We start from the raw sequence: 27,547 nt of genomic DNA, 5'->3' as shown, positions 1-27,547 counted from the left end.
ATTTGGCCAATCGTTCATCTCCATATGTGTGTTTACCCATTTTGAGGAACAGCTGCGAAGAGTGATTTCACTTAGCCATCCTTGTGACACTGCCGTGATTGGAAAATTCCAACCTGTACCTGGAATCTGCTGCTATCCCTGCTTATCACTCGTTCCTCAAAAGACGAGTCTTCTTTGAGCTCTTTTCACTGACTCGTAAAATATGAAAAGTTTGCCGAGTTTTGGCCTTCCAGCTCGTTAAAAGGACCGGAAGAGCTATCCCTCCTCTAGATTTTAATCTTTTTGGACCTGAGGGATTATTGCACAAAAAGATCGAGCGCTTGCTTTGTTCGGCTCGTTAAAGAAATCGAAAATTCATCCCTTCTGTATTGTTTTATACTCTTTCGGACTTAAGGGATTAGATGACGAAAAAGGAATTTTGGAGTTAGCTTTCCGTACCTTTTCAGACTCTCTAAAAGTGAAAAGGACCGAGTTTTCCTTGTCGTTAGACTCGTTAAAATGATTAAATAGCGACAAACTTGTCTTTAGACGAGAACGAGTTTCCCTATCGCTAGGCTTGTTAAAACATAGCGATGGGCTTGCCCGAAGGGAAGGTTATAGAACAAGCATATGTTATCCTCCTCAAGCTTGACAAAAATAAAGAGGTACTGGTCAGCAATGACTGGGGAAAAATTGGGAGAACCTCGCAGCTTTAATGGTAGCAAGTCGCTCTTGAATATGACACTTTGTCCTCCGTATCACATCGGGTTGGGTTGTTTCATTCACCGGTCTCATAACCATGGTCCTCGCCACACCATCCACATTTGGGGTAATGCTACCAATCCATCACATCAGTGTCATTATATGTTCAAGAGATGTTGTTCTGCAAAGAGTCAACCGTGTCCCATCCACTACCATACATTGTCCTTCATCCATTTCATGACCGCCACCCTGAATCATACATCACAGTTTGCTTTCACCTCATCACAATCACTAGCTCCGTTCCGTGTCACTGATGTGGGATTCATTAAGGCCCTCCTTTGACAGATCGCTCCTTGTCGACATCAGCTCATTATCCAAGGAGTTGATCTAGGAACACCCCCTTCAGTACTTTGAAGCTTGCATGCCTCAATGGCAAGTTTCTCACTTCCGGCGACAGGTATACATCAATGACCTTCGACCAGAAGATTTTGCATGGTGGTCGACGCCAAGTCCTTTATTCCCACCATGTGAATTGTACTGTCGTACCTTGAGGGTCATCATCCTTATCGGTGATTCCTCTCGCGCTTGTTAACAGTTTACATCATTGACCGGTAATCAAGCGATGTCTTTCCATGTTCGACTTCAAGAAATTCTCACATGGATCGACTTGTACATCGAGTGAAGATCGGAAGAGATTGAAGACCCCGGATCTAGTTTCATCCATCAGGGCTGCGATATATATTCAGGATATAAAGACATTTGATATGTACATCATTACAGCAGATGATCATCCTTCTCAAAGGATGATAATTTCAGTAGAGAATTATCGGTCTACAATCAGACGATCGTCTGTTCTATGTACCAAAATGTATTTATAAAGCTGAACATGGGAATGCCCGCCTCAGCTAGATCATGAAAATGTATGAAAAATAATGTATTGTATTGTATCTTATTACAGGACACTTCTCAGCAGATTGAATGAACTTCGGATCCTCTCAATAAAGCATTTCACCCGATAAACGACCTCATACTTTAGGGGGCATCTGTTATAGACAATTTTGTGCCTTACAGCAACAGGCATGAATTGTCAATAATCCAAGGGATCCAAAGTTCCCTAAACATGATGTTATTACCCCTAGAGGAACAAGGTCAGCAAACCAACAGCTCTCAGATCAGTTCTCCACCTGAAAACACTCAAAAAAAAGCAATCCTGAAATCAAAGAAGGTGCTCCACTAGGCTTCTGCGCTGAAACACAACTCCTCCATGGTGTACCTGCGTTGCAAAGCAGGTAGAACAAAGGCCACCTGCGTTGAGCGAGATTGGACAAGTAGCACACTGAGTCATTGCTCCAAAAATGACACTTGGATCAGGGATTTCACCTTGTGATGAGTCAGAGGCTCTGTTTCTCCAAGTGGAAGCAAAGTTCTCCAAGTGGACTCAAGAACTGAAGATCAACTGAAGAGAGAGAGGACACAAGGCAGCTACACATCAGTTGCAAGCTGACTCATCCTTTCTCAATTCATCTATATATTGAGCTCTCTCCTATGAGCTCAGGAGGCTGGAATTTTGTGCAAAGTAATGATATGCTGTTGGTTTCACTATAGAGCTATTGGGTGATTGCTTGAGGGAGGTGAAGAGGAGAAATTCTTTCTGCTGGGAGTTGTTGCTGGATTGGGGCCTTCAAAGGTTGTAACACTCTCAGAACCTTTACTTCTTCATTAATAAAAGCTATTGAGGTTCTTCTATATGCATTTGTTCCAATGATGTTTTGTGATAATTGTATATTTGGTTTATGCTAATCCGTGAATCAGTTATGTTTGCATGCCTCTTGTAGTTCCCTCCTTTGTCATTTTGCAGGATCTCATTGTAGCTGGGCCGGCAAAAGAGTAAAGAGCTGGGAGCAAGCGGTGAAGAGAGGAGTTTGGATTCGACATTAAGCGCAAGGCTACGGTTAGTGCATTTATCCACTCTCTTTTGCTTTCATAAAGAAGTAAACCTTAAGTAGTTTTCTTTACAGTTGTTGCTGAGGTACTATCACCCTTAGAGTGGGATAGGGTCATCTGAGTCGGATACTTTTCCCTACAACAGGATAGAAGTCAGTTCTTGGTTAATCTTGATCTGAAGTGATATGGTTTGTTGAATGCGATGTTCGCTCTTAGTCTGTAAGTCGGAGTCGTGGGTCGTAGTAGTAGAAGAGGCTCTGCAACTATGTGCATAGAGGCCTGGTAGAGTCTGCAGTTGTGTGCGCGGACCACTACAGCTGTGCGTGCAGGGTAGGAAGTGTATTGTAACAGGAAAAATCATTAATAAAGATAGGTTGGTTTTGGAATATCACGTATCTTTTTCTATGTTTCTGTTTATGCATCTGTTTACAATTTATGATTGCATGCATGTCTATTTAGGTTGAATGGTAAATGGAATTATGGGGCCCACTTAATTTAATTCAAGACCTATAATAATAATAAGCATAGTAAAGGGTAAAGAACATTCGCGCTCACCGCGCGAAGGTAGTTGCACTGAACAGGCAGCTGCGTGGAAGTAGCGCAGCGCATAGGATCGGTTCGCGAACTTTCCAGACCTCATCAAGACATCCCTAGGGTGCAGAAACCTAGTTCCAACACCCTCCCATACTACCTCGGGTCAGACCTCAGTCCGCGCTCCGCAGACTTTTTCCGAAAGGGCTGGTAGTTTCGGGATTTGTTTGGCTAACTCACGACTAAACCTGGGTCAGGCCCCAATAAGCCAACAAATGGTTCCGTTATCGGGACTGGGATTTTCCTAAGGGATGTCTGATGTCGGAACACTAGAACCCTACGAAGAAGGAAATTGAAGATTGGTTGGATCAGAAGCTTCACGAGTTCGTAACACAGGAAAATAGGACTCCACAGATATCCGAGAAGAGGTGGCTAGATCGCTACGTGTATATGGAAATCCATGAGATCTTCTTCATGACCTTCTCCTTAGAGTTGTATGATTGGATTGTGAGGTTAGCCAACAGCCAGGGAAGGTACAAGCTGGATCAACTGATAGTGTGGACTCTGAAGTTATTGCGCAAACTAGAGGCATCAGAAGATAATATCAAGCAGGCTGTGGACCATTGGCTTGACCGAATAATAGGAGGGTTTATCACTGAGTTCGCAGACACAACCGTGAGCTATAGCGAAGTAGAATGATGTTTTCTCAAGGGACCGCGAGGTAGGTACATCAAATCCCTGAATACTTGGATTAAGATGTTGTTATGTGAAAATCAGGTTATGTGAATCCATTAATGAGTGGAGCAATGCCAAGTGGAAAGATATACAAAGGGATTGAAGGGTTAGGGAACAATCCTTTAATTTCACCTTCGCGAGAGAGCGAGGAAGAGCGCGCTCAGGTTTCTCTGAGGAGTACGGTCAGTTTGATAAGGCAGTGCATTCTAAAACTATCACCTCCCCTTATGCCATCACTCACTTCACCTACTTCACCTCCATCTTCAACCACCCCACCTCCACCAAACCCGCAGTTCAGCATGGCGAGCGTGATCAAGCTACCCGTATTCAGAGGAGTAGGGAATGAGGATTCGGATCAGTTCTGGTTCGTGGTAAGAGCAGTGTGGGAAGCACATGGGGTCACGGATGAAAACATTAAGAAGGCCACACTGGTAAGTGTGCTACAGGATCGCGCGCTGACATGGTACATTAAGCACTCAAATGATCATCCAAATGCAGGAATAGCGAAGATCCAGAACGCGCTGAATAGAGAATTTAGCCAACCGAAACCAGAAACACAGTCGATCATCAGATTTAAAGTGATCATGATTCTTCCAGGCGAGACCCCCTAGGATCTGGATCAGAGACTGAAAAGTACGATCTGCAAGGCTAATATGACACTAACGGATGTGCAGCACCGCGCGTGGTTTGTGGCGTCTTTGACACCACACCTGAGGACGGCGTTGTCACAGCAGAAGCTCTCAACCCAGGTAGAAGCATTGGAAATGGCAATGAGGTTGCATGAAACACTGATACAGGATCCAAGGTTGGGAGTCCAACAAATCCTCGCGTAGCTACAGAACCTATGCTTGGAGATGCAGAGTTTGAAGTAGGATAGGGCACCCCGGCCAGAGGAGCATGAAGAAGTGTGGTGCATAAAATGTAAAGGCCAAGGCCACGATAAGGATCGCTATCCAGTATTTGTAAACTATTTGGCAAGAGAGGGACCAATGCCATTAAGACCAGAGGCACATGCGGGCCCATGTGTGGCACCCGCGCTCTAGTGCGCGACCTATTAGGTGGGAGGAAAGCACACGACAGACAACTGTCACCTATTATAGAAGTATACACAGACTCCGCATCAGCTGTTTTGTAATTTTTGTAGATCAGGGGGACACAATGAACGAAACTGTCAAATTTATGAATTGTTGATAGATCGAACACCAGCATACAAAATGCAGACGGAAACGTGAAGCCTTGACCCAGCTGCGGGGATGGCGCGCGGGGGATTTCAAGGGAGAGGGTGAGGATGAGGAGGAATGGGACCCGGATGAGGGCAGGGACAGTTAATTTTCTATAATTGCAAAGGACCTGGGCACTACGTGCATGACTGTACGAATCCGACCAGAACATGTTGTCCGTATTGTTATCAGTTTGATCATGAAGTAGTAGATTGTCCGACGTTGATTGCACAGATGCGTGAGAAAGGGGTACTACAGCCTACTCTGACTCAGAATATCCAAATGATGAGGTTTGAACCGTGTGAAGAATACCCCGACATGAACATGGTGCTCAGAAGCAGCGCAACCATAGGGGAAGATAAGGGAATGCAACCCGAGGATGATACATGGGTTCGCAAGGCTCCTACGAAGGAACCTGAGTTTGACTTGGAACACGCAAGAGAAACGTTTATGGAAGCTAAGAAGAGCTTCAAGGAGGCCTCTACTTCAGGTAGTAAGGATCAACCAGAGCCAGGAATGGATCCTTCTATGCTTACTACCTTTCTAGAGACATGCATGAAATTGTTGTGTGACAATAAGGCGGTTAAAGGATTACAGGAGTTGCTAACTAGGTGCATAGGGTCAGGGGAACCGCGCCTAGTCCAGAAGCTGGGAAAGCATGCCTTGCGCACCGAGAAGGAAATGCGGTTGACAGCTCAAATTAGCAAATATGAGATGGATCAGGTAATCCTAGACCTGGGTTCGGATGCGAATGTGTTACCAAAGCAAACATGGGAACACATGGGCAGGCCCGCGTTACAATGGTCTCCTATTCAATTACGAATGGAGAACCAACAAAAGATCTTGCCCATGGGAAGATTGCAAGGGGTAACAGTGGATATCGAAGGTGCGAGCACGCAGATGGACTTTGAGGTAATAGAGATTGTGGATGACAGTAACCCTTACCTCGCGTTGCTAGGAATAGACTGGGCCATGGATATGAATGGAGTCATCAACCTGAAGAAGCGGAAGATGATTTTCAAGAAAAAGTCCCTACGTGTAGTAGTTCCGCTAGATCTAGCCGAAGGAGCGTGCTACACTGAACCTGTGTGCGAGGATGACAGTGACGATGAGCTGGATTGCATTTACCAGATAACGGCGCAAGACCAGGATTGGGTGAACCCGACTGAAGATGGGAGAATCTCATGGGAGCGTGACAGTTCCTATACTTTGGATTCAAATGAAGAAATAGAACGCTAGCAGAACCAGTTTCACGAAGTAACAATGCTAAATTGCAACATGATGATTAGATCACTACGGTGTGTGACGACCGAAGCAAGGGAACTGCCAACATATGATGGGGAGATAGGCATGGATGAATTCTTAGACAAATTCGAAAGGGCAGTGCCAGAATAGCAATGGTACGATGCGATGGAATGGGCGTTATGCGCGACACTCGCATGATGGTGGAAGACACACCAGAAGAATATTGGGAGCTGGTGCAAATGCAGAAGATGGATGCACTTATGGTTTGGAAGTCCCCAGCATCGAACGTGAGCCGGGTAGCCAGGGTGAAGCAGTTTGCGCGCCCACCTGTGTCGATGGGTGCAGACGTGTGTTGTGCAAGCACATCCTAGGCTAAGGATCAAAAATCAGAACCCGATGCGGCAGCAGGAAAAGCGACGCACACCACAAATACCCCACATCAGAGCATTCACAAAGCTACGCGGAATCATGAATAGAGTTTACTAGGCGGGACGAACGGATTGGGACCTGTGTGTACCAATGGTTTGATGGGCCTATAGGACCATAAGCAAAAATCGGAGCGCGGAAATGACCCCAACAGTGACAAGAAGAGAGGAAACCAGGAGGACAGAGAAGAATCCCCAGACCACAGCTCCCACAGTTGGGACAGGACACGAGGACCTGGGTAAAGGAATTAGGCAGTTGCAAGAAGCCATTCGGCGAGGGAGCATGAAACTTCGCAAACTCGATGACAAGTGGGCACGGCTGAGGAAGAGAAGTGTGACATTGGACGAAGAAATCAACGAACTGGATACCGAAGTCACGCAAGTGGGCCGTGAGAAACTAAGCATGATGGGATCAAGTCTCGCTGACCCTACTACTACATTAGAAAGAGTTGTGACCCTATTATCATGGCTACGACCGCACCTTACTAAACAAGGGAGCGTACCATACAAATAAGAATGCGACGCACTAGCGGATGCAAAGGTATTTGAAGGGTGCCCGTAGCCCAGGCTAGCAGGAAAATGGAAGCCTCGCACAGGGGATGCGACCACCTGACTATCTGTAGGAAGCACACTCTCAGCACTCCAAGCAGTTGAAAGAAGGTGCAGAACTATAAACGAGTCTGCAAGAGAGCTATGCGGAAAGGAGGTTCCGCGCAAGGCTAGTATGTCACAGGGATCATGGTCGCGCATAAGGGGCTATGCTGCTGCACAGGTAGGTTGGGAGGTGACCGTTGATGTCATTGTTCATGAAAAGAGGTCTAACTTAAGGTAGAAAGGAGCAGGCGGTGGGCCATTAAGACAGGATTTAAGAGCTAGATTCAGGATGATCTGCTGCCAAGAAGGTATTAATGACTCGGAAGTGGAGGGAATGGGCAAATTCAAATTCAAACGTTACTATAAAATCCCTTGGGGAAGCCTCGAAGAAACACTTGGTTGCTTGAGATTTGAGCCAATACAGAGCATTGAGCACCAAGATACCTTGCCACCCGTAAGTATGCGACCGAACAAATCCAGTGTAGAAACAATGACGGCTGCAAGAACCAGAGTGTGATTTGCGGAAGTAACCCCAGAGCCCCATGTGACCCAGGAGGATCTTGGAGAGGCGGCAGTTGCACTAGAGGTTCCAAAGTCCCCATGCACACCACGACCACAGAAAGACAAGCAGACAATAGGGCCAGTCCGGGTATCACCACGGAACCCACGATTCAGTAAATTGTCAATGGCAGAGAAGGGAAAAGTTGTCACCGTCGAAACCGAGGAGGAGGAGGAAGATTTGCAAGCCCTGATCGCTCAAATTGAAGCACAGGACGATGAGGTGGAAAATGTTTCCCAAGTACCTTCAGCGATAAAGTTACCCCCCTACATGGCCCCATGGAAAGGGACAGCCAAGATACCGAAGGACCTGGAGGCCACGAAGAGTGCGCTCCAAACCCTGCTTCTCCGAATGAAATAAGGTTTGACGAGCCGCTGCTGGGACGGGTACTAAATATAAAGTTCGAAGACTAGGACCTCATGGACAGCGAGAAGTTCCCACAGCTTGCCGCGGAACAATTATTGCAGAAGAAATGGTTACGCGGTGTGGAGAAGGCTAGATTACTACATCTGCAGTGGATACCCCACTACCACCGCACGCCATTCAAAATTTTTGTCATCCGATAGCTATTGTGTCTAGTACATGATGGGTATCTCTGGCTGGAGGAGCCAATTCCCATCACAGCCAACTTAATTCACCAAATTTCTCGGCTGCCCATCAAAGGAAACAATCCTGTAGCCATAGTAGGAAAGAGCAGCGACTTGGGCCTCGCAGATGCTATGAAGGCCAAATATAAGTTGGAGAAGAGGAAGCGAGGGTATGTCATAGCAAGCATCAAGGACCGAGGGGTGTGTGTCACCACCCAGCTGCTGGCCGGAAAGCTCATGAGGAAATGCCGCACAGACGAGGTGCCAGCATCTATAATCGCATTGGCAGAGCAGTGTGTAGAGGGGGTCTAGTTCAACTGGGCGCAGTTTCTCTGCGACGAATTTCTGACAAATTGTAGGGAGGCCTAGGAGCAGGGTAAGACCTTCCACTATGCGTGGTTTCTCTTATCCATCTTGTTGGTTGCAGGGGAGCTGCTGGAGGACAGCCAGTTCCCCACCATTGAGAAGAACCTACCCGAAGCCACGAGGTACACCTCACTCTGGGCGATGAAAGACGCAACGAGGGTTCGCAAGATCAAGGTGATTTGGGTGTTCATGGAGGTGCGCATCCGAACATGGATCAACCACAGGCCACGATTGTCCCCAACAGTATACAACACTTTGCAAAGTGTAGCCGAATTCAAGGCGAATATGCATAATCTATATATCCAGGTGCAAAAGGATCCAGCCCGAACATGGATGAAGCTTTCGTTCATTGCAACGGACGATGCAATATTCGATGTAATGGTGGCATGGTCTCCGAAGTGGCACACTCTGGACTCGGCAAAATTATAAAAAAATGCAGCACATCAGCGGAAGAAGGAAGCCACGTTGTGCATCATGAAGTTGGCAAAAAGAAAGTGTCAGGAACACGAAGTGGCCATGCAGCGGAAGGCGGCTGAGGCAGCAGCGACTGCGCAAACGGAAGAAACCACAACTACGCCCACCACAAAGACCGAGGAAGGTCAGGAAATGTCCACAGAGTAGGACATATAGGGGGAGGTTGAGGCAGAGGAACGCACAACACAATCGACCCAACTCAAGAGGTCGCGCGTCCAGGAGAAGCCAACCGCACGGAAGAAGACAAAGACAACGAAGACTTCTGAGGGAGTCCTTCTTGACAGTGGTGAACCAGTTCGTGATGTCACTAAGGATGCTCTTGAAGAGTTGATGACGGAGCAGACCACTATGTTGGGGGCGCTCAGAGCGCAGTTGCAGGAATTACAGGTGTGACCCCCAGGAGTGATGACACTGCACCTTGCGGAAGGTGTAGCCGAAGCTGAGCAGATGTTGCGCGCACACACAATGAACACTTTAGTGTTACCAGAAGGTGTCATCTTAGCAGAAACCGAAGGTGACATGAAGGGCTGGGGGTTGAATTTGGCCGCCCTTCCCAGAGAAACTCTATAGCTGCAGGATGGGGTAACTGCTGAGCTTTGCACCAGAGAGGGCCGCGCTCTCCAAGTCTTGAGCGAGCAGAAGGTAAAATTAGAATAGCTCAGCCTGCAATGCAACAACCTGGTCACACAAAACCAAGGATTAGAACAGGCCGTAGAGGAAGCCTGTAGCAGCAACCCAGAGTTGGTCGTGTCAGCGGCACTCCCCACTACAGAAAAGATTCACCAACTGGTTGCTGGAATCTGCAGGACCCAGGAGGAGGCCGCGAAGGTTCAGTTGGATTTGAACTTGCATATACGGTGCTGTGACTAAAGGCGTAGCCCTCTACACCCCCGGAAGTCATAGAGCAACGCCACCGCACCATTCAATCGGGGTTGAAAAAGATAGAGCACGTCGTACGGGACTGCATAGGATCGTTGGACCAGTCCCTCTTCACGCTCACTTCATTGCAGGAGAACCCAACGCTGCAGCAATTAGAGACAGAAGCACGGGCACTACAGCAGGCCTATGACAATGTCCGGGGGACCGCGTAGACGGTCGCCCTTACTCATCGACTGGCCAAGATGAGGTAGGCCCATGATTTCAAAGAACAGGTGGATGTCGCACGCCAGAAAGAAGCAGGGCTTAAAGCACACATCTAGCCTTGGCTCGAGGAAGCGTTCATGATCACCACCACGACTGATCGGAAGTTGGCCCAGATGTAGGACACATATGTGCAAAGGCAAGAGGGTACCTCTGACAATGATGCATCAAAGAGTCACGCACAGTTGATTTAGCAGACAGCGGAGGAATGTGTGGCAGACGTTCGCGAAGCGCAGAAGTTGCTGGATGGACTCCGAGCAAAGATCACCACACTAGCAGGGTGACTCGAGGGCGAGTCACGATATTTGTGTTGGGGGCCTGTTGGGCAGCGGATCCCCTACGTAATATTTTTGGGGCTTAAAGCCCACAATTTTGGGTAATGGTATTGTAATTGTAATGAGTCAAGTTAAAGGGTTGTCCGCCCAAAAATAATGTAAGATAATGAAAAGTGAGTCGGCCTACCCATGGTCCGCCGACCATGGGAAGGTATAAATAGAGCGAGGCTCTAAGGATAGAAGTCAGTTCTTGGTTCATATTGATCTGAAGTGATATGGGTTTTTCAATGTGATATTTGCTCTGAGTCTGTAATTTCGAGTCGTGGATCGTAGTAGTAGAAGAGGCTCTACAGCTATGTGTGCAGAGGCCTGGTAGAGTCCGCAGCTGTGTGCGCAGAGGCCAAGTAGAGTTCGCAATTGTGTGCGCGGACCCCTGCAACTGTGTGTGAAAGGTAAGAAGTGGATTGTAACAGGACAAAGAATTAATAAAGATAGGTTGGTTTTGGAATATTGTGTATTTGTTTCTATGTTTCTGTTTATGCATCTGTTTACAGTTTATGATTGTGCGCATGTCTATTTATGTTGAACGGTAAATGGAAGTATTGGACCCACTTAATTTAATTCAAGATCTATAATACTAATGAGCACAGTAAATGGTAAAGAACATTCGTGCTCGCTGCGCGAAGGTAGTTGCATTGAACAAGCAGTTGCGCAGAAGTAGCGCAGCACGTAGGACTGGTTTGTGAACTTTCTAGACCTCATCAAGACATCCCTAAGGTATTGAAACTTGGTTCCAGGACCCTCCCATACTACCTCGGGTGAGACCTCAGTCCGCGCTCCGCGGACTATTGCCAAAAGGGTCGGCAGTTTCAGGATTTGTTTGGCTAACTCACGACTAAACCTGGGTCAGGCCCCAATAAGCCAATAGTCTCATGCACTACTTCCTTGGATTGTAAGTATGGCAAGGTGATGGGAAATTTTTCCAACAAGCTACTTTATAGGTTGTGCATGGACAGATGCAAACCCATGGAGACTCCTCTAGTGAACAATTGGAGGAAATAGGATGTCAATTCAGGTGAGGAAGTGGATGCGACTGTTTACCGACAGTTGGTAGGTTCACTCATGCATCTTGTGAACACATGACCAGACATGTGCTTTGTTGTAAATCAGTTGATTCAAGTTATGGTCAGGGCAACCAAATTGTTTCGAAGGGAATTTAAGCATGTTCTATGGTACCTCAAAGACACTACAAAGTTTGGACTATGGTACAGACGGACAGAGGGAGTGAATTTGTGTGGATTCACAGATGCAGATGGGGCGGGAATTCCATCAGAATGGAAGAGTACATCAGATGGAATTTTCAGTGTTGGGTTCGTAGCAATTTCCTGGTACAAAAAGAAGCAAAGGTCTGTGGCACTCAGCTCGACAGAAGAAGAATACATGGCTACAAGCCAAGCAGCATGTGAAGCGATCTGGATGAGAAATATACTTGTTGGATTTTTTGGTTAGAAGATGGATCCTACTGTGATTTATTCTGATAATTAGAGTTGCATCAAACTCTCTGAGAATCATTTTTTTCACAATCGATCCAAGAATATTGATATTTTATATCACCATCTACTGGATTGTGTGTAGAGGCGGATTATTTTTTGGCACTACATTCCAATAGAGGAACAAGATGTTGATATTTTGACAAAGGCCTTGTCAAGTGGAAAGTTTGAGTTCCACAAGTGCAGGATAGGGGTGATTGATAACCCTTTCTTGTTGAGAGGGAGAGTTGAAAATGCAACAAGAAGATCTTAGTTTGACTTTGCGTTGGTCAAATTAGAGAAAAAAATGAATTTCTATTTCATCAAAAATTTGGGAGGTAGTTAACTGAGGTGGCATGGCACTTGTCGCTCAGTGAATTCGAGTTAGGGAAGCTTGAGTTCATATCAGTATGTTTGATTGCTAATTTGTAGCAATATATTCAGTTAATTTGAGTTATTATCAGTTTAATTAGATATAATATCAAAAGAATTAGTGGAGGTCAAGTTGTGGAAGTGGAACTTCAACCACACTCAGTGATCAATCAGCCCAAAATAATTGTTGCATGCATATAATTCGAGTTAACTAGTTGAGATGGAGATTCCAAGGTAGTGTACTACCATTTGTACCATATTACCATGTGTGTAGGTGGTGCATGCAGTCAGAGGAAGGACCCTACGGAATTGCACAATTCAATAGTGGGAAATTCCTAAATAATAGGGGCCAATTTCCCAAGGAAACGATGCAAGAAAATAGGAGCTTGGAGGGCTTGAAAATTGGCTAAGTGTTGACCAGAGTTAGTCAATCAGACAGAGGAATAGACTATACACTTGCAGGATGTGCTCAGGCTTGAGCAATCATATTTATTTCATCTCTATTCTTTGATTAATGCAATATAGATAGTAAGGGGTTTTGAGCAGTTTTTTCCCCTAAATAAATATTTGTGCATGTGTGATGTTTCCTTTTGCATGGCTATGATGCTTGTTATATATGGTTAATTAACTTCTGCAGATCACTAGAGTAGCTTCAAGTCTTGTGATTTAGTAAATTTCATGAGAAATATTGAACCTACACATTAATTCCTACATGGTATCGGATTTGGAATCACTATAGAGCAAAAATCTCGAAGTTGTCATTGCAGGAGGTTTGAATTTTCAAATCAATGTTGGGGGTTATCTTCACGAATGAGAATATGGATTTCAATGGACTAAGGATCGAATATTCCCTTGAGGGAAGCTCGAATTATGTTGCATGGAAGGACCGCATGGAGGCAGTATTGGAGGATAATGGGTTAAAGGAATTCATTGATAATGATATTTTGAAACCATCAACATTTGATGCTAAGGATCTAACAAAATGGAAGAAGTGTGTGGCCAAGACAAGGAGAATCATATTGGAGGGAGTACGAGACCATATTTCCTGAAATATCCACAAGAAAGAGACTTCATATGCAATGTGGCAAGCACTAATAGATTTGTTCCAGAATAGTAGTGACCACAGGAAATTGGCACTCAAGGAAAAACTTTGAAATATCAAGATGTAGAGGAACGAGACCATTCCACAATATCTGAGCAGGTTCACATAATGTCATGATGAACTTGGTCAAGTTGGTCTTACTATAACAGAGGATGATTTGGTGAGCCTAGCCCTTCTAGGCCTTCCCAAGAGCTGGCACAACTACCAATATTCGATGAATGGGAGGGAGAAACTACCAAATTGGGAACGCCTATGGTCCAATTTGGTACAGGAGGAAATGAGGGGAAATACAAGAGATGATACTTCATTTAAGGGTGAAGATGAGGAGAAATGTGCCTTGGCTAGAAAGGAAAATAAATGGAAATGGAATAAATCCCAATCCAAAGCAGAATCTAGTCAAGGGGGCAAGAAGAAATACTTGTCCAAAATCAAGTGTTTTCAATGTCATGAATTCGAGCACTATGCCATGAAGTGTCCACACAAGAAGACAAGCAAGAAGACCTCAGGAGGAGCAACGGGTGAATCTTTGGCTTCACAGTTCGAGCTTGATTTTACTCTCATTTCATGCATGTCTAGCACAGTGATGGGAAGTGTGTGGTATCTCAGCAGCGGTACCTCATTCCATATGACGGGGAAAAAATATTTTTTCAGTGATTTGGAGGAGAATGATCTCTGGATGCACATCGATATGGGAGATGATGGAAGGCACATCGCGACCAGGATAGATACAGTAGCCTTTCATAGGGATTCAAGCTCCCCTCTCAGGCTCAAGGATGTGATGTTTGTTTTAGGTCTAAAGAAGAATCTTGTCTTCGTTGCAGTTTTGGAAGACTGTGGTTATGATGTGATTTTCAGCAAAGGAAAGGCGTTCCTGAGACACAGAGCCACAGGACAAGTGAAGGAGATCGGGGTTCATGTGAAGAACCTCTACAAGCTAGATGTGGAGGATTGTATTGCATTGAACACAAAGGCAGAGAAGGTGTAGAATTGTGATGTCAGTGAACTTTGGCATAGAAGACTTGGCCATTTGCATCATGGCGCTTTCTAGATCACGCAGCATATTACGACATGCCTCCCCAAAGGAGCACTAGAGATATTACCTTTTCATACACTCATTTAAATCATCAATATCAAGTTACAATTTCATGATATGATGGTATGTGGTAAATTTATATAGTTCTAATGAGAGGTTAATGATGTATGTGTGGTGCTTATTTATTTATTTGTTATGATAATGATGTTTAATGCTCATGATGGATATGATATGCATATGGATCATGATGTTATGACATGATGTACATTTACATGCGGTTCATTTATTATGTGATGTCATGACATATCTTTAATGCAAATATGTTGATGTTATAACTTATGAGGGTATTTTATGATGTGAGGCATGTGGTAATCACATGCATGATGTTGTGATAACAATGATGTTATGTTGTCATGGTAGCATGCAAGATTTGGCATATCGATTATTTTTTTATGATGTTATGATTATAACTAATGCATTGGATGTATGCTGAGATGTGGTGATGGACAGGAAATCCAGAAATGGGCCGAGAGGGGTGGTTTATTTGATGATCTTGTGGGAGACCATACCTACAAGGGAGAATATGTAACACCATATGGGTTGGGGACATACTCAATCAACACTACATATGCAAGTGGTTCCTTTGTCTTGTATAGCTCTTGAGGGGCTATGGGAGCATCTTGAGGAGGCCAAGTGCTTGATTTTGTAGGCTAGGTGCCTAGTATTTGATTGGGATGCTAAAGTCTAGTGGGGGTGTAAGGACTTCGATGCCTAGGGCTGTGCACCTTACTAGTTGTGGAGGGAGTGGGCCAGCCTTGCGAGATGCCCGGAGTCATGGAGTATCGTATCGGATGTCTGCCTTGGGGTAGATGAGGTCTGAGTCAGGCACGAGCCTTGGGGACAGCCTTGGACTAGGAGACAGACCGATGAGGCTTATGCCTAGTTCCGAAAGTGGGAAAAAGGACAAAGATTCCTTGAGATTTCCCGGGTGTTGTGAAAAATTTCAATGCCTGCTGGTTATACTAGTTCAGCAAAGGGTGTAGGGCAAACATGAAATAATAAATAACTAAATAAATAAAATGTTAAATGATTCAATTTAACTTCGGGACGAAGTTCCTTAAAGAGGGGGAGTATGTAATGTCCCCTAATAATAATAATAATAATAATAATGATAAATAATATAATATAATATTAAAATATAAATCAAATAAATAATAAACAATAAAGAAAAGATAATAATAGTAAATAGATAATAAATAATGAAGAAATATAATAATAACAAATAAATAGAATAGTAAAGTTCTATATATATATATATATATATATAAAATAGTAACAATAAGTAAAGTTAACAAAAAGTAAAATAAAATAATAAAGAGTTAACTAAGAGAACTATAAAAATAGTAAAAATAAATAAAATTATCAAAACTTAAAAATGGATAAAATAAGAAAGAAATAAATGAAGAGAAAATTTTAACTTAAGTAAAACTTAAAAAAAAAAAAAAAAAAAAAAAAAAAAAAAAAAAAAAAAAAAAAAAAAACTTAAAATAAAAGTTGCATGTTGACACATGGAATATGTGCATGCGGTTCCCCTTCCAATGTTTGGTCTATTTAATAGACGATGAAGAAGACGAGAGATCATTCCATCATCCATTCTCTTGGGAGAAAAGCGTTGTAAGACAAAGGATTCTCTGGAAGTAGTTACGTTGATTGAAGGTACACCTTTTGAAGGATTGATCAGAGTTGCATCAAGCTCTCTGAGAATCTTGTATTTCACGATCCATCCAAGCATATAGACATATGGTATCACCATTTACATGACTATGTGAAAAGGTGGATAATGTTGCTTTAGTACATTCTGACAGAGGAACAAGATGATAACATTTTAACAAAGGCCTTGTCAATGTAGGTTTTAACCCCGTAAATAAATTACCTTCATACGAATTCTAAAACACAGAAAATAAACAATGCGAGAGCATAACACATAAAACACATATACACAGATATTTTCCCTTGGATCCCAAACCGGGACTACCAGCTTGATTTTTCATTATGTTCCTTTCAATGTTACAATACATATTTATACATGCCGAAGCATCCAATACCATGGACCGAAAACCATCGCATCCAATACCATGGACCGAAAACCATCGCATCCAAAAAACATGTGCGAAAATCATGTACAAAACCATAGGTTAGTCCGCCCAACCTAACATAGGGTCCAAAACCAAAATTTTCCGGGGCGCTACCCCGGACCCCATAAAGTGGGGTTACAGGTGCCCTTTAAACCCCTTATTAACTACATAGAAAGAATATAACACAACCCAACATTCTTCCACTTGTTTTTTTCTTTCCACAGGGGGCCACAAGAGAGCTTAGTCATTTTCCCAGCCCTGAAATGCCCATTGTCTCTCTACACCAAGAGAACTTCTCAGAGCTCACAGATTTTGTCGATGCATCTGCAGTGTTCTTCAAAGTGTCCACCTTTACCAGCAACACCTTTTTGTCTTCTATCATATCCCTCACAAAGTGATACTGAACATAAATGTGTTTTGTCTTTAAATGATATGCAGGGTTCTTTGCCAAGAAAATTGCACTTTGGCTGTCACTGTCTATCCTTATAGCTTCTTGTACTAATGCCATACTTGAACACAATCTCTGCAACCAAATTGCTTCCTTGCTTGCATGAGTGGCTGCCATGTATTCTGCCTCTGTAGTTGATAGTGCCACTACAGATTGTTTCTTACTCATCCAACTGACTACACCTCCAAATAGGTTAAACACATACCCACTTGTAGATCTTCTCTGATCCAGATCTCCAGCCCATTTTGCATCAACAAAGCCATGAATATCTAACACTCTGTCCAATCCTGGTCTTCCTTAGTAGCACAGACCATAATCGCTAGTGCCAAGCAAATACTTAAAAATCCGCTTCACTACTTTCCAATGCTCCTTTCCTAGTTTTGCATAAACCTGCTCAATACTCCCATTGCATGTGCAATGTCTGGTCTAGTACATACCATTGTATACATCAGGCTACCGACTGCACTTGCATATGGAACATGAGACATGTCCTCTTCCTCTTCTTGTGTCTTGGGACATTGTTCAGCAGATAACCTCACTCCTACAAGAATAGGAACCTTCACCGATTTACTATCCTGCATATTAAACCTTTGCAGTATTGTCTCGACATACTTCCTCTGGTTTAACCAGAGCTTCCTCTTTGCTCGATCTCTTTTAATTTCCATGCCCAAAATATAGTTTGCAGCACCAAGATCTTTCATGTCGAATTTGGAGGACAATTGGGTCTTCAAATACTAGATAATTTCTTTTTCATTTCCAACCAGCAACATATCATCCACATACAAGACCAGATAAATAACACGGTCACCAATTAATTTAAAATACACACAGTGATCTGCTTTGCTTCTGGTGAAGCCAAGTCCCCGTATAAATGTATCAAATTTCTGATACCACATCCTTGGTGACTGTTTTAACCCATACAGAGACTTCTTTACCTTGCATACCAGTTCTTTCTTACCCTTCACCGCAAATCCTTCGGGTTGCTTCATGTAGATTTCCTCTTCTAGATCCCCGTGAAGAAATGTTGTCTTCACATCCATCTGTTCTACCTCAAAATCAAAAGTAGCAGCAACAGATAAAAGTAATCTAATAGAAGTTACCTTGGCAACAAGAGAAAAATATCACCAAAATCAATTCCCGACACTTGGGAATAACCTTTTGCTACCAACCGAGCTTTGTATTTCTGCTTCCCATATACACAATTTTCACAGAAATCAAAATCCAGAGAGCTATTACTCATACCTTCTACCATACCTTTACCATGAAGTATCCTAAAGCCCTTTTCTCCAATATGTCCAAGCCTTTGATGCCACAGCATGGTCTTCTCTCCAAAGACCACTAGATTTTCTGCTCCACTTTCAAGAACCACAGAACTATTGCACCCATCAATAACAGTGCTACCTTGCAGCTTGTACAGAGTTCCAATCCATACTCCCTGCATCAATACCAGTGCTCCCCAAACCATTTTGCAAGTATCCTTTTCGAACACTGTTTTTACACCTGCATCGTCCAGCTTACTAATAGAAATCGGATTTCTGGCTAATGCAGGAATATGTAGAACACCTGGAAGTGTTCTAACCCTTCCACCTTGCAACTTCAACTTTACTTTTCCGCGACCAATGATTCTAGCCTTCCTATCATCCCCCAAGAAGACATCACCACCATCATATTTCTCATACTCACAGAACCATTCTCTATGGGGAGTGAAGTGAAAGGATGCACCTGAGTCAATCAACCATGCCTCATGATCTACATGTGTACTTAAAGAAGCCAAGTACACATCCCCACCTTCATCTGAGGTGGTTTTCGCCTCTGCAGAAGGAGCCTCATCAGATCCCTTTCCTTTGTCAGGAGCTTTAGATTTACAGTCCCTTTTGTAGTGCCCTTCCTCTCCACATTTCCAGCACACCACCTTTACATGTTTTCCTGGAGATTTAGATCTCCCTTTAGATTTAGATCTTCCACTCGATGACTTATTTTTGTTTCTGTTCTGGGTCCGCCCTCGTACATACAAGGCATCACCATTTTGGCTCTCCATATTTTTTCGTCTCATCTACTCCGTCAGCAAGGATGAGACTATTTAATCAAAATGCAAGGCAGTTGCATTGCTACCTATTACAATAACCAGACTATCCCACGAATCTGGTAGAGAACACAACAAAATGATGCACTTATCTTCATCTGAAATTTTAGTATCAACAGATGCTAACTGACTTACCATAGTATTAAATGCATTCAAATGCTTTGTCACCGAGTCTCCATATTTCATCCTCAGGTTATACAACTTTTTCCGCAAGAACAGTTTATTCACCAGAGACTTAGATTGGTACAAAGTCCCTAACTTGTCCCACAAAGCCTTCGTCGTAGCTTCCCCCGATACATTCAGCAATACTGAATCTGAGACACACAATCGTATTGTACTCTTTGCCTTCCGATCCAACTTCTTCCATTCTTCATCGGACACTCCCGTTGGTTTAGTACCTGGATCTACTGCGATCCACTGGTCTTTATCCACCAACAAATCCTCCATCTTGAGTTTCCACAACTCAAAACTCTACCCATTTAATTTCTTGATCTCTATCTTTCCACTACTCGTCATCTTCTTTCACCACTAGAATCGATCTCGCATATCTCCCACTGAACAGGGTCTACCACAGGCCCGAGCGAAACCCCTCAGCAACAAAGGCGTCCCCTTGAAGCCAAAACTGCTCTGATACCAAATGTAGGTTTTAACCCCGTACAAAAATTACCTGCATACAAATTCTAAAACAAAGAAAATAAACAATGCTAGAGCATAACACATAAAACACATATACACAGAGATTTTCCCCTGGATCCCAAAACTGGGACTACCAGCTTAATTTTTCATTATGTTCCTTTCAATGTTACAATACATATTTATACATACTGAAACATCCAATACCATGGACCGAAAACCATCGCGTCCAATACCATGGACGAAAACCATCGCATCCAATACCATGGACCGAAAACCATCGCATCCTAAAAACATGTGCGAAAATCATGCACAAAACCATAAGTGGGTCCGCCCAACCTAACATAGGGTCCAAAACCAAAAAATTTCGGGGCGCTGCCCCAGACCCCATAAAGTGGGGTTACGAGTGCCCTTTAAACCCCCTATTAACTACGTGGAAAGAATATAACACAACCCAAAAGTCAGGGGGAAGTTTGAGTTCCACAGGTGCAGGATAGGGGTGGTTGATAATCCATTTCTTGTTGTGAGGGAGTGTTGAAAAATGCAGCAATAAATTCTCAATTTGATTTTGCCTTGATTAAATTGAGAAAATTTGAATTTCCACATAAGCAGACAACTTGGATGTAGTTAAATGAGGTGACATGGCTCTTGTCATTCAGTTAGGTCAGTAAATTTGAGTTGGAGGAGTTAGAGTTCAGTTAAGGATGTGTGATTTCTAATTGTAGCAAACAAGGTCAGTTATCTCATGTTGTTTTCAGTTAAAATAGTTCTAAGTGTCGGAGGAACTAGTGGAAGGTCAGTTAAACATTGGGACTTAAGTCAAACTCAGTGATCATCATGTTAACTGATAAATCAACCCAAAATAGCTAGTGCATGCAGAGAATTCGAGTTCCCCGACTGTTGTGGAGATTCCAAGGCAGGGTAACATCAGTTGTAAACTAGTCTTGAGTGTACAGGTGTTGCATTCAATCAGATGATCGACCTTAGGAATTTCACAATCCATTTTGGAGAAACTCCTAAATAATAAGGGCCTAATTTCTCAAATTACACAAGGAAATAGGGGCTCAAACAAAAGCAAAAATTGACTAAGTTTGGGCCAGAGCTTCAGAGTGATTAGAAAGATAGGTTATTCACTTGCAAGTTGTGCTCAGTTGAGCAAAGAAATTGTAATACATCTCTATTGATAAAATTAATGTAAGGAGGCATTGGGGTTTTTAGCATATTGCTTTCATCGGAAAAAATGTTGCGTGATTGTGTGTTATTTCTCATTGCATGTTTGTGATTGTGTAGAAAATCTGAGGGTAGGTTAACCCGATAATGCAATATAAATCAAAGCAGAATACTGTAACCTACTTCTACTATCAATTTGCGGAAGCTTAAAGATCGAGCTGAACAATATAACCAGAAGAAGAAGAATTAATCGCACAATACACATGAAAATACTTTGGGGAAAGCATCAACTAAAAACCCCACGCTATTGTATTATCATACATGGTGGAAATACATAGGAATCATACAAAGCCTTAGATCTCACAGCTAGTCAGCTCTCAGTACAATCCTCACAGATGCTCATAGGAAATCTTGGCTTCTCTCCAACCTTCCTCTCTGCCCTCCAAGATCCTATTTCCTTGCGTTGTTCCCTATGGATGAGTTTCCTATTACCAAGTGGAACACCACCTTCAAAACTGCGCAATCCTCAAGGATGAATCCTTGACTGCATGCATGAGTTATCTCCATGAGAAAACACATGCAGCTGATATTACACTATCCTTGAATATTAATCTCAACAGGGTCTTTCTCAGAATAGACATGCATGAGTTTCTGATGAGGGAAACTTCAGTTAACTGGAGTAGCACTAGTTGAGAGCATTAATGCATCAACTGACTGTTAACTCACTATTAGTTCCTCAAACATTTTGGAACTAATTTAACTGGACTTAACTCAGTAAACTAAGTTAACTAATTATAACTCAAATATAACTCAATCTTATCTCCTTAATTTAAGGGATAACTCTTGCATGACTTCAGAAAGACTTCTAACTTGAATTTCTCCAACTAATTAATTTAAAATAAATTAATTAATTATTTCCAAGTATAAAATTTTCTTCCGGAATTATCGCATCCATTATCTTTAGAATCAACGTTTTGAGCCATCGACCATGGCTCATCATCAGGATAGATCTATAAATGTGAAGGACAAATCTCGGGGGAGCTGGATAAATAGAAGAGTGAGCTATGTGGAGCGTGAAATTTTGTGAGCCGACCATGTTATTATTTATAATGATAATTTTAATTAATTTAAATTTTTATTCAACTAATAATTAATAATTAATAATTTTTGTTTTTTAATTAATTTTGTTTTAGAACTTTAATTAATTTTATTTTTATTTTAGAATTCTAATAAGGATGTTTAGATTTCTTTTTAAGATCTTAAAATTATTAATAATCTTAATTTTGAAAAATTCCTTAAAAATTAAAATTTTTTAGTAAAGTTGATATTGATTTTAATATAATTTTGATTGAGATTGTTATGACTAATTTTAATTTAGTTAGTTGATGTTAATTTTTATTTTAGAATAAATCCTTAAATTTTTAGAATAAATTTGTCATTCTAATTGATTTTTGATTTTTAAGAATTAATTTTTAATTTGCAATTTAATATTCATAATCATATAATATAGGTTGAATTTTAATTTTGAAAAATTCCTTAATAATTAATGGTGAAGTTAATTTTAATATTAATATACTTCTGGTTGAGTTTATTTTAACTTATTTTTCTAATTTAATTAATGTTATTTTTAATTTATTTATTTCCAAGTAGATGTTAAGACTAAATTCGATTTTAATTCACAATTTAATTCAAGGAAAAATTAAATTGGAATATTCTTGTTGCCATATTTCACCACTCCCTCTCAATAAGAAAGGGATTATCTGCCACCCCGATCCTGTCTCTATGGAACTCGAATTTACACTTTGACAATGCCTTTGTCAAAATGTCAGCATGTTGCTCCTCTGTCGAAATATAATGCAGCAACATGATCTTCTCGACTTGTGACAAGCCACGAGCAACGAATCTTTCCTTATGTCAACATCTTGATTTACGTTCTAAAGCCAATAGGAACTCACAACTGACTTGTTCTCCGGTCTTGAAACCACGTTCCAAACATTGTTACTAATTATGGAGTCATACTCCTCCACCAAAGCATCAACCCAAATCGGCTGTTGCATTGCTTCCTCAAAGGAAGATTGTTCAGTCTCAACACATTCCCCAGCAAGGGCCATGTATCCAATGTACCTCTTAGGTGACCTCCTCTGTCTGCGCTGAGAAGATGGTCCTCCCACATTCTCTCTCGTATCCTCCAACAATCTGTCAGCTCCTTTTGTGTGCTTTCGTCCATCTCTGGAAGACTCTACTTGAGTGGATGTCACCTCTGCAAGTGGTTGCTCCACATCAATCTGAGGCTCCTCCTCCTTATGAACCAACAGTTCCTCCACAGCCTGTAGTTGGAGCTCCCTCTCAAGGGAAACTCGCATGGCCTTCTGCTCATCAAACTTGAGATCTATGCGAACCACTGTCCTCCAACTGGTAGGAAAGTACACCCGATAGTTGTGAGGTGTATCAGTGTACCCCACAAATATCCCAACTTTGATGTTGGCTCAAGCTTCTTCCGTACATCCTTTGTCACATGGAAATATACCGATGAGCCAAAGATCCTGAAGTGACCCACATTTGGTCTCTTACCGGAGAAAGCTTCCTTTGGTGTCTTCATCCCAAGTATGTGATGCGGGCTTCTATTCTACAAATAGACCATTGTGTTGCATGCCTCAGCCCACAAGTGAAGTGGTAGGCCATGGTCATGCAGCATTGGCCGTGTTGCCCCTACAATAGTTTTGTTCTTTCTCTTGGCCACCCCATTCTACTGTGGGTTATGAGGTGTCTTCAACTCTCATTTAATTCCTTCCACTGCACAGAAGTCCTTAAACTCTTGAGAGACATATTCTCCATCGTTGTCACTTCTCGGGGCCTTGATCTTCTTCCCTAACTCATTCTCGACCAAAGCTTTGAACTCACAAAACTTTGTGAAGGTTTGGTCCTTCTTCCGCATGAAATAAATCCAGCATTTACAAGAATAGTCATCAATGAAAATCACATAATACCTTTGTTTCGTTGTGGATGTCGTCGAGAATGGTCCACACAAATGAGTATGAACTCACTCTAAGATAGCCTCTGCTCAACTGTCTCGATCATGAAAGGAAGACTTGGTGTACTTTCCCAAGGTACAACATTTGCATGTGTCAACTTGCTCAAGTTTACCTTTGGGAAGTCCTGTATATATTTGTTACATTATCTTCAAAGCCCCATGATGCAAATGGCCCAACCACCTGTGCCACAACTCACCAATGTCTTGGCTTTGCACCAATTCTGCTTTCATACTCAATGTTGCACAATCATCTACCTCTAGTTTATAGAGATTCTTCACTTGAATCCCTATCCTTTTGGTCTGACCTGTGTCTATGTGTCTTAGGAACGCCTTTGCTTTACTGAAGACAACATCATAGCCTTTTTCCTCCAACATTGCAACCGATACCAAGTTCTTCTTCAGTCCAAGCACATACATCACATCTGTCAAGGTGAGAGGAGCTCCATGCTCCCTCTGAAAAGAAACCATGCCCACTCCTGAAACACTATACCTTCCGTCGTCACCCATCTCTATGCGCATCTTGAGGTCTTTCTCCTCCAAGGCACTGAATAAATTTTTATCACCGATCATGTGGAATGAGGCTCCACTGTCAAGATACCAGACACAACCCATCATCGATGACACCATGCATGTGATGAGGGTAAAGTCCATTTCGAACTGAGAGGCTAATGCCTCACCTTCCGATCCTTCTGAGGATCCCTTCTTGGACTTCTTCGATGGGCAATTAGTCACATAATGTCCCATCTTGTGACAATTAAAGAATCTTACTTTAGACATGTCACCCTTGTTCCCTCCATGAGAAGAATTTGATTTGAAATCGGAAGCCTTCCCCTTCCCTTTCCTTGCCTTACTTGCTAAGGCCAGATTTTCTTCATCATCATTCTTGGATGAAGAACCATCTCGTGTGCTCCTCCTGATCTCCTCTTGCATAAGATCCGACCACAGTCATTCCCAATCTAGCAGTTTCTCTCTTCCATTCACAGAGTCCTGGTAGCTATTCCAACTCTTTGGAAGGCCAAGGAAAGCGAGGCTCACCATATCATCATTAGTAGTAGTTATTCCCACACTACCAAACTCATCTCTGCAAGTGGTGAGCTTGTTCAAAAATGTGGAAATAGTATCGCCCTTCTCCATCTTGATTCTTCGAAGCTTATCCTTGAGCGCCAATTTCGTCTGGTCGCTACTGTTCTCGTAGAGGTCCTTCAATGGCTTCTACATTGAAAATGGAGTATCCTTCCCATGGAGACTCGAGACAATATGGTCTCGAACTCCCTCAAGGATGATCCGTCTCGCCTTCGCCACACACTTCTTCCACTCAACCAACTCTTGTGCATTAGTTGAAGACTACTCTTGGCCATGCTATGTAATTTGAGATACCTTCCAAGGCATACTCAAGTCTCAAGCCATAGAACGCCATTGGCCAACCTTGAAGTATGATATGAATTCGATTTGCACCTGCAACCCCGAACTTCAAACTTTGAAATCTATTCTCAGTATACTGTTCACAGCTCCGATACCATGTAGAAAATCTGATGGTAGGTTAACCCGATAATGCAATATAAATCAAAGCAGAATACTATAACCTACTTCTACTATCAATTTTCAGAAGCTTAAAGATCGAGCTGAACAATATAACCAGAATAAGAAGAATCAATGGCACAATACACATGAAAATACTTTGGGAAAGCCTCGGCTAAAAACCCCACACTATTTTATTATCATACATGGTGGAAATACATAGAAATCATACAAAGCCTTAGCTCTCATAGCTAGCCAGCTCTTAGTACAATCCTCACAAATGCTCATAGGAAATCTTGGCTTCTCTTCAACCTTCCTCTCTGCCCTCCAAGCTCCTATTTCCTTGCTTTGGTCCTTATGGATGATTTTCCTATTACCAAGTGGAACACCACCCTCAAAACTATGCAATCCTCAAGGATGAATCCTTGACTACATGCATGAGTTTTCTCCATGAGAAAACACATGCAACTGATTGTACACTATCCTTGAACATTAATCTCAACTGGGACTTTCTCATAATAAACATGCATGAGTTTCTGATGAGGGAATCTTCAGTTAACTCGAGTAGCACTAGTTCAGTGCATTAATGCATCAACTAACTGTTAACTCACTATTAGTTCCTCAAACAGTTTGCAACTAATTTAACTCGACTTAACTCAGTAAACTAAGTTAACTAATTACAAGTCAAATATAACTCAATCTTATCTCCTTAATTTAAGGGATAACTCTTGCATGACTTCAGAAATACTTCTAACTTGAATTTCTCCAACTAATTAATTTAAAATAAATTAATTAATTATTTCCAAGTAGCTGTTAAGACTAAATTCAATTTTAATGCACAATTTAATTCAAGGACAAATTAAATTGGAATATTCTTGTTGCCATATTTCAACAGATTGATGTTCTAAATTGTGAATTGAATTCCACAAAGCAATAGAGTAGATTTGTGTCTTATGATTTTGATTAAAATTTCATAAGCAGTTGAAAATCTACATCATAATTTCTACACATGGCATCAGCCTCGATCCTACATGAAATCCGTTGGATACAACACTCTTTCCTCTAGGGAGGAGCCAATATGGGGAAAAATAAATAAAAGGTCCCTAGTTGCATGGGACAAACTTTGTTTGCCAAAACTAAAAGGAGGATTGTGCTTGCATGACTCCACCATCATGTAAAAAGTCTTAGGAGACAAAACATGGTGGAGATAGATACAAGGAGGCTCAGTTATATGGAAATGCACATTGAATTGGAAATATGACCCTCACACCCCCTTTGACATCTTATCTGAATGCATTTTCCCTTCTCTGGCTCATTCATATGGACTTTGGCCAAAAAAGGAATGCACTTAATTCCATTAAAATGCTTTTGGGATGTAAAGGATGGGAGCACTACTCTATTCTCGGATGATTCATGGCAACAACTCTTAAGCTTTGGGATCGAAAACAACTAGATGACCTACACCTACAAATGAATGCACAAGTTCTAATAACAATAACTGACTATTGGAAATGCCTTGACACAAGCCAATAGTTGAGGCTATCGCTACCAAAAGAATAATGGCATCCCAATCTAGAGGAGGAATAGTGGAATTATTTTTGGTGTAACCTCCAACGAGGATTAATCCCATACTCCTCCCAGCTGGATACTCCAATGGGGCTACAATTCAAAAGGCTCCTTCACCATCTTAGAAGCATATCATCAAGGAGTGGGGCAT

This window comes from Pinus tabuliformis, chromosome 2_1 (assembly GCF_031772625.1).
Source record: "Pinus tabuliformis cultivar Carrire ecotype Pingquan chromosome 2_1, CPIR1, whole genome shotgun sequence".
NCBI lineage: Eukaryota > Viridiplantae > Streptophyta > Pinopsida > Pinales > Pinaceae > Pinus > Pinus tabuliformis.
The sequence above is the reverse complement of the archived record's forward strand: the minus strand, read 5'-3'. Positions refer to the sequence as shown.